Source organism: Orycteropus afer, unplaced genomic scaffold (genome assembly GCF_000298275.1).
Source record: "Orycteropus afer afer isolate SDZICR_OR568_19922 unplaced genomic scaffold, OryAfe1.0 scaffold00125, whole genome shotgun sequence".
NCBI classification, from domain to species: domain Eukaryota; kingdom Metazoa; phylum Chordata; class Mammalia; order Tubulidentata; family Orycteropodidae; genus Orycteropus; species Orycteropus afer.
In genome coordinates this window covers 2,552,552-2,562,110 of record NW_006921712.1, presented here as the reverse complement: position 1 = coordinate 2,562,110, position 9,559 = coordinate 2,552,552, and positions in this window count along the sequence as shown.

Sequence of the window (9,559 nt, the reverse complement as noted above, 5' to 3'; positions counted from 1 at the left end):
AGGATGGCAGGGCTTTACTCCAAAACCCCAAGGGTCTGTGTTGTGATTCACCAATAGGAACCTGCCACAGGCTCCAAACAGCATCTCTATCTACTACAGACACTTCAAGCACCATTGGATCAGCCGAATCATATGGCCCAAGTGGCAGAGCAGCCTGCACGGCAGCCTGAGCCTGTTGCAGGGCCTTCTGTTGTTCTTGGCCACACTCAAAACTAGCAGCTTTCTGAATCACTTGATAAATAGGCCTCAGCAACACACCCAAATGAGGGATATGTTGCCTCCAAAATCCAAAGAGACCCACCAGACGTGTGCCTCCTTTTTAGTTGTAGGGGAAGCCAGATAAAATAACTTATCCTTCACTTTAGTAGGAATATGTCAACATGCCCCACACCATTGGACCCTAGAAATTTCACTGAGGTGGAAGGTGCCTGAATTTTCATTGGGTTAATTTCTCAACCTCTAGCACGCATGTGTCTCACCAATAAGTCTAGAGTCATCGATACTTCTTCTTACTAGGTCCAATTAGCATAATGTCATCAATATAATGGACCAGTGTGAAGTCTTGTGGAAGGGAAAGGTGATCAAGATCCCTACGGACTAAATTATGACATAGTGCCTGGGAGTTGATATACCCCTGAAGAAGGACTGAGAAAGTATACTGTTGGCCTTACCAGCTGAAGGCAAACTGCTTCTGATGGTCTTTTGAAATTGGTATTGAAAAAAAGGCATTGACCAGATCAATAGCTGCATACCAAGTACCAGGAGATGTACTAATTTGCTCAAGCAATGAAACCACATCAGGAACAGCAGCTGCAATTGGAATTACCACCTGATTAAGTTTATGATAGTCTACTGTCATTCTCCAAGATCCATCTGTTTTTTGCACAGGACAAATAGGTGCATTAAATGAGGATGTGGTGGGAATCACCACCACTGCATCCCTCAAGTCCTTGATGGTGGCAGTAATCTCTGCAATCCCTCCAGGGATACGGTACTGTCTTTGGTTTACTATTTTTGTAGGTAGAGGTAGTTCTAATGGCTTCCACTTGGCGCTTCCTACCATAATAGCCCTTACTCCACATGTCAGAGAGCCAATGTGGGAATTCTGCCAATTGCTGATTATATCTATTCCAAATATGCATTCTGGCACTGGGAAAATCACTACAGGATGGGTTCAGGGACCCAATGGACCCACTGTGAGACACACCTTAGCTAAGAGTCCATCAATAACTTGACCTCCGTATGCCCCCACTCTGACTGGTGGGCCACAATGATGCTTTGGGTCTCCTAGAATTAGTGTCAATTCAGAGCAAGTGTCCAGTAATCCCCGAAAAGTCTGATTATTTCCTTTTTCCCCAGTGAACAGTCACTCTCATAAAAGGCCTCAGATCCCTTTGGAGAAGGCTAGGAGAAAGACTGACATTATAGATTTTTGGCACTGTAGTGGGGTCCTTCCTCAAAGGGACCTGGCCTCCCCTTCATTCAAGGGGTCGTGGGTCTGTAAATTGACTCAAGTCTGGGAATTGATTGAGAGGTCGTGACTCTGTATTCAGGTGATTCAATCTAGAGTGCTGTTCACATGACCTAGAATTCTTCTGTCTATACAGATCAAATAAATATTTAGTAGGCTTGCCATGTATTTCACTACTAGGAACACCATGAGCAAGTAGTCAATGCCATAATTCCACACAAGTCAGACTATTCTGATTAGTGTTCCGACTCTGCTGTCCATTATGGTAACCACACCCACCTTGCCTTTGTCGATTAACTGCTGCCACTTGGCCCCTACTACCACAGGGCCCAATCAGCCCCATCGTAGTTAAGTGTCTTAGTTCAATTAGGGCAGTTCCCACTGTCAAATCAGGTTTACATAAAACAGCAATCACAGCAGTCTTCAAGGATGCTCCCTTCACAAATTTATTCCTCACGGTACTGGTGAAAGGTGTGTCTTCTGGACTCTCCATTTCTGGCTCTAGGGGTCTAATCTGATAAATCTATTCTAACAGGCCAATTTCCCTAAGCCTCTGGATACCTTCTTCTACATTAAACAAAGGCAGGTTTGGTACTTCAACTTGACTTAAGATAGGCCACTGCATAATCCATGCCTCAGTAAGCCAACCTAATAAACTATTAGATCCTTTCCTAACCTCTCTAGCTGAGACATTGAATGAAGAATCCATACTTAGTGGGCCTAAATCAATAAACTCAGACTGATTCAATCTTATATTCCTTGCACCATTATCCCACACCCTCAGTAATCATTCCCATACATATTCTCCAGGTTTCTGTCTGTACATGTTAGCAAAATCAAGTAGGTCTTTTTTGGGTATAGTGTATCACCTCCTCAGTCACACTTTCTATTTTGCCTCTTGGGGCTCACTTGGACTTGACTTTAGTTATGGGTCTCGTAGAAACAATGGGTGGTTGAGGCAGTTCCTGAGAACATTCAGGAATGTCTTCCATGGCCTCTGCCTCAAACAATTATCCATCAGGAACAGTCGGGTTAATCCCATCAAACTGAGGGGGAGGGGAATGGTTTTACAATAATCCGTTCAGATGGGAGGGATTCAACAGAATTTACAGGCTCCATATTCTGATCTTCCTGATTATCTGTCCCTATGTCCCCATTCCAGGTTTCAGGATCCGATTTTTTTCCAATCAATGCCCTCACTTTAACGACAGACACTGTTCTGGATTGGCAATTTAGCTGGTGGTGTAACTCAGCCACCCTTACAATAAGACTCTGGGTTTGGTTTTCAGCAATATCAGCTCTGTTAATAGAAGCTATAAGGCTTTCTTTCAGAGCACAGCTGGAAGCACTGAGGTCTTTTATGCGGTGCTTAAGCTGAGACTCAGCAGCTTTGAACTCATCTCACTCTTTCACCAATTTATCCAGCGTAAGTAGGACCAACCAACCAGCTTCCTTATACTCCTCATTCTGACAAAATTGCAGAAAAGTATCAAATATCCGATCACCCAGAGCGTTACTTCTCACACTTGATCTATTGGTGGTGCTATTTCACATATTGATTTTGCCACCTCACGCCATGGATTAATAGGACTCTCTTTACTAGCAGATGTAGAGTCACTAGTGTCATCAAAATTAATCAAACTGGAGAACCAATCTAGGTAGCCTATCCTTATGATTTTGTCTCTCTAGAGCCACTCCCGGTACCAAATGTGTTAGACTGGGTTCTCTAGCGAAACAAAAATCAGCAAAGCTTATATATATAAAGAGAGAGATAAATTTATTTTAGGAAAATGGCTCACAAACGTTTAGAAGCCAGCAAGTCCAAAGTCCCTGGAGGAAATGTTAGGCTGGAGGTTTTTCCCCACAGGGGCTGAGAAGCTCAAAGCTGGCAGGCAGTACAACAGCTGTTGACTCCAACGAATGACAAATCCAAGATCTCCAGGCCAAACGGTGGACTGCTCACTCACAGACAGTTGTAGGCAGCACAAGAGAATCCTAATCCACAGAAGAATGTCTCCTTCCCAGAATGTCCCTGGATATCCTGGAAGCAGGCCACACCCCTAGGGAAACTCCCCTTGAACAGATTGGCCACTCAGAACACAGTCATCTGATCCCATCATGGGAACAATCACATAGAACTGGGGTCCAGCCAAGTTGACACACAGCTCCAACTATCACAGTTCCCTACAGACAATTTTGAATCATCCTTAAAAAATTTGTTCAACTCTCTTATGGGGAAGTCTTCCTAGACTGTCCAAACAAATTATCATACCATATGTAGATGGTATTACTATATCATCTACATATTTTATATGCTTGTAAGTATAAATTTGTATGTGTCTTGGTTCAGATTAATAAATTTATACTGAATTTTAATTATGTGCCTTGTACTATCCCAGTAGTCTGGACATGATAACACCCTCAGGGGAGACAGAACATAAGTAATTCATAATATATGATAAAACAAAAAAACTCAACTGCCGTCGAGTCGGCAAACCCACCAGCCTCTCCTCGGAAGGAAGACTGGGCGATCTACTTCAATAGTGATACTGCCTCGGAAACCCAAGGAGGGGTCACTGAGTCAGATCTGACTCAAGGACAGTGAGCTTTTTTGTTTTATTGTATATTATGAATTGCTTATATTCTATCTCCCCTGAGGGTGCTATCATGTCCAGACTACAGGATAGTACAAGACACATAATTAAAATTCAGTATAAATTTATTAATCTGAACCAAGGCATATATACATTTATAGTTATACATTTTGTTTCTTTGTTAATTCCAAGACAAAGTAAAGATTGCTTTGATTACCTATTTCTCATGAGTGTGTCTAACCAGAACATATGTTTTAGCACTTTCTTATTTAATAGACTTAGTCAAAGCTAATTATTAAATTGTACAACATTTTATAAGGAGAAATGGCTCTTCTAGACTCAAAATAGAGGGCCACCATAGATGAGAGTAAGTTCTTATCATTTTTACAATTAAGCAACTTTAAATTTTAATTCAAAAATTCTATTACTCTTTGTAGCATACATAATCTTGTATTGAATTGATATCTAAATGGTGCATATTTGATGCACTAAGATAAGAGAAAGTCCAGTGCCTCTCCCACTTCACAGGACACAGTAAAATTTCAATATTTGTTTAAAGAATGGTTGTTTAGTATGTATGGCTAGAAGGAGTCAAGATAACAGAGTAAAGAATACTAATATGCCCTCAATTTTCCTTTGAATAAACACTGTTAAAAAAGCAGTGATGGATTAACATATCTTGTCCTTCAAAGCCCTAATTAGCTGCAACCAAATCACAGCATCATGAAATAAAGACTACAGATTTTAATATACAAAATATTAGGCTTGAAGACTTCTTAGAGATTGGTTGGTCTGACTCTCTCTCTTTAAAAGAAAAGGCAGGCCTAAAAAAATGAAAAGACTCCCTAAAATCACATAGCTTAAAAATATGAGTTGCCTTAATTGTAGGGTACAGAGTAGAAAAGTCTGTTTGTGTCCAAAGTACCACACACTCCAACCAACCACACTGTGGTAGTTAACGTTATATGTCAAGTTGGTTGGGCCTGGTTTTGAGTGGTTGGGTAGCTGGATGTAGTTATTCCCCCTGATGAGACTGGTAATCACCTCCACGATAAAATCTGTGGTGAGCAACAGAGTAACTGCTGTAGGGATGTAGTCTACTTCCAGTATTTAAAAAGAAGCTTTGAAAAAGGTCTCTGAGCTGTTTGACACATCTGGATCCTGCATTCTTCCATCTCTTCATCTCAGTGGCTTGCTATATTGTCTGATGGTCTCAGAACTGTTTCTGGAATTGAAGAGGTGGCCTGCCGTGTTGCTTGATAATTTTTGGACTGTGCCATTTTACTTGTTGACCTTGGGTTTGTCAGCCTCGGGATGAAGTTTGTCAGGATAGGTTTGTCAAGATGAAGCTGCTTGTGTTAAGAGATGCCTTCAGTTCCAGTGCACTGGGATCAAGAGGCAGAGTTGAAGCCCAAGGTCAAGGGGCCTTCATCCATCCCCTAGAGCTAGCTAGCATTCTAAACTCAAACTTCTAGCCTCCTAAACTGTAAAATAATAAATTCCTGTTTGTGCAAACCACCCACTTGTAGCACATCTGTTAGAGAAGCACTAGAGAACCAAAACAGGCACAAAATCAGGAATTAGAACAACCTGGCTCTTTCAAAGTAGCAGACTATCTCCAGGGCTTTCTAACATTTCTTAGGCTCACTCCTACTATTATGCAGATTTACACACCAAACATTAATATCAAAGATGAAGAAACTGAAGATTTTTTACCAACTTCTGTAGTGTGTAATTGATAAAACATTCAATCAAGATGCATACATAATTACAGCTGATTGGAATGCAAAAGTTGGAAACAAAGTAGAAGGATTAGTTTGAAAATACAGTCTTGGTGATAAAAACTAAGTCAGAGATAGTATGATAATTTTTTCAACAACATCAATGACATCTACACATGTAAACCTCATCAAATGGAATATGCAGGAATCAAATAAGCTACATCTGTAGCAAGAGATGATTGAGAAGTTGAATATCACCAGTCAAACAAGGCCAGTGCCAACTTCAGAACAGACCACCAATTGCTCATATGCAAACTCAAGTTGAAGCTAAAGAAAATTAAAACATGTCCATGAAAGCCAAAATATGGGCTTGAGTATATTCCACCTGAATTTAGACCATCTCAGGAATAGATCTGATCCATTGAATACTAATAGCCAAAGACCAGATAAGTTGTAGAATGATAACAAGGAAATCATATATGAAGAAAGCAAAAGGTCATTAAAAAGTAAGGAAATAAAAGACAAAAATGGATGTCAGAATAGACTTTGAAATTTGCTCTTGAACACAGAGTAGCTAAAGAGAATGGAAGGAACAATGAAGTAAAAGAGGTGAGCAGAAGATTTCAAAGGGCAATTGAACAAGACAAAATAAAGTATTATAATGAAATATGCAAAGACCTGGAGTTAGAAAACAAAAAACGGAAGAACATCCTTGGCATTTCTCAAACTGAAAGAACTAAAGATAAAATTCAAGACTTGTGTTTCAATACTGAATGATTCTATGGGCAAAATATTGAACAATACAAGAAGAATCAAAAGAAGATGGGAGGAACACACAAAGTCACCAAACCAAAAATAACTAGTTGACATTCAACCATTTCAGGAGGTAGCATATAATCAAGAACTGATGATATTGAAGGAAAAAACTTAAGCTACACTGAAGGTACTTGTGAAAACCAAGGTTCAATACCAATTGAGATGTTTCAGGAAACAGATGAAAAGGTATGTGTCAGGGTTGTATTCTTTCACCATACCTATTCAGTCTATATGCTGAGCAAATAATCCAAGAAGCTGACTATATGAAGAAGAATGCAGCATCAGGACTGGATGAAGACTCATTAAAATCCTATGATATGCAGATGACACAACCTTACTAGCTAATAGTGAAGAAGATTTGAACCATTTACTGATGAAGATCAAAGACTACAGTCTTCTGTATGGATAACACATCAACATAAAGAAAACAAGAATCCTAACAACTGGACCGATAAGCAACATCATGGTAACTGAAAAAAGCATTAAAGTTGTAAAAGATTTCATTTTATCGGGATTCACAATTAACAGATATGGAAGCACAGACAAGAAATCAAACAAAATTGCATTGGGCAAATCTGCTGCAAATGACCTCTTTAAAGTGTTAAAGAACACAGATGTCACTTTGAGGACTAAAGTGTAGTTGCCCCATGGCAAGGTATTTTTGATTGCTTCATATTCATGTGAAAGCTGGACAATGAATAAGAAAGATGGTAAAATAATCTATGCATTTGAACTATGGTGTTGGGGAAGAATATAGAAATACCATGGACTGACAAAAAAAAAAAAAAAAAAAACCCACTAACAATCTATCTTGGATTGTATAGCCAGAATACTCCTTAGAAGTGAGAATGGCAAAACTTCATCTCAAATACTTCGGACATGTTATCAGGAAGGCACAGTCTCTAGGGAAGGATATCAGAGGGTTAGCAAAAATGATAAAGACCCTCAACGAAATGGATTGACACAGTGGCTGCAACAGTAAGCGCAAACATAACAATTTTGAGGATGGTGCAAGACCAGGTGATGTTTCATTCTCTTGTATGTAGGGTTGCTATGAGTAAGAACTAACTCAACAGCATCTAACAACAACTATTAAATAAATCAACTGCCGCCCCCCACCATGGTTCTTTGGCTCCATAATATCTATAACATCCTAAAAAAAAGAAAAAAAGTACATTTACTAATATCTCCTTAAAGAAGTTTCCCATCTATATGCACAGAAGAAAAGATTATTTTGGAGAAAACAAATGACAATTAGACTATATTTTAAAATAATAAGGATTAGAAAATGATTAAAACATTGCTTTTGCTTTTATCTTAATACTGTTTTGGTACCATGCATATTTTTTAATCAGTAATAAAGACTATGCACATTGCTGTGATAGTATCTAGAAGCAACTTGTAAAATCTATTAGCCAATAATATATGTATCTTATGTTCAGCATATACAGCAGAGGTATTTCTCAGAGGAATGACATGAAATGTATTAGTTAAATACTTTCTTTTTGAACATTTGAACAGCTCCCCCAATAAACCAGAGAACCTTTTCAAACTGATAGCATTAGTTTCCTAGAAGAAAAACAGTAGCAGTACCAACATAAGGCTAGCTATTAAAGGCTGGAAGAATAATTTTAAAAGGTCTTAAAAAGAATGTAAGGGTAAACTTGCAGCATATATTTGTAGAAGTGCAGTGATATTTAGCAACATTCACATAGAACGCCATAACACTAAGATATGAGTACATAGCAACAGAAGCCTAACTAGCAGTTCTGAGGCCTGCAGGAAATTTTTTAAATATGTTTAGGCATTTAGAAAGGGTCTCTCCCCAGCTCCCATTGCCATCCAGTCGGATCCGACTCATAGTGACCCCTCTTTGGGTTTCCAGGACCGTATCACTACAGAAGTAGATTGCCCAACCTTCCTTCCGAGAAGTGGCTGGTGGGTGTAAACAGCCAGCATTCTAGTTAGCAGTCAAATGCCTCAGGTGCTTCGCCACCAGAGCTCCCTTAGGGTAGTATTGGTTAAAAATGAGAGATATGTAGTGTCCTTTGTTAAAGTTGTCTGAGATGGTGCAAATGACTGATTGGAGTTCTTTAATAACACCACTGGAAACATTCTCCTGGTCAGGGATTTATGTTGCTGAAAAATACGTGGAAAGGCTGATTAAACCTCTTTCACCCCACTCCACAGGAACCAGCAAAAAGTTCATCTAAATATCACCTCCCCTTCTACTACCACAGCAAGACTGTTTTCTAAGTGCTTCACATGTCCAGAAATCAAACAAAAAATATTTTACTGCATTAAATTTTTTTTTAAGTTTGTGAACAAATACAGGTGAGTGAGCATGTTTTCCTTTGTAGGCAAAAATTCCTAGAAAATAATGCTCTGTATCCTGGATGAAGCAATGCTCTCAAGAGGCCCTCACTTACCACAGCAAACTTCCTGCCAGAGTTTGAAAATGTCAAGTAGTTTCTTCAGTTTTTACCCTTTCCAATTTAGACATGTGTATAATCATCTCAAAATTAAATTTCCTGTGACCCCCTTGATTGAAGCCCGTTGTTCTTTCATGGAAGCTACTCACTATTGGCTTTATATTACCCTTATTTCTCTTTTGTTTGAAGAATTCAGGATAATACATAAAAGTGCATATTCTCCTTTAGAACTACTCTTCATAAACCTTCCATGAATCCCAGTCATGTCCTAGTACAAAGTGTTCTATTGCTCTCAATCAGAACAAATTGGTAGCTTTTTATTCACCTGCTTCAGCCTTAAACATATTCCATTAGTTAATTTCCATGAGGCTGTAAATTGATTCTACTGGGCAGAGTCCTATGTTCTTTTTATAAGCTTCTTACTTCACATCTTAAAATGTTCCTAACTTCCTATAAATAAAATAAATATTTCCACTCTTATGGCAACTTCAGCTTTTCATTAGGCAGATATGAGCAATGATTCAT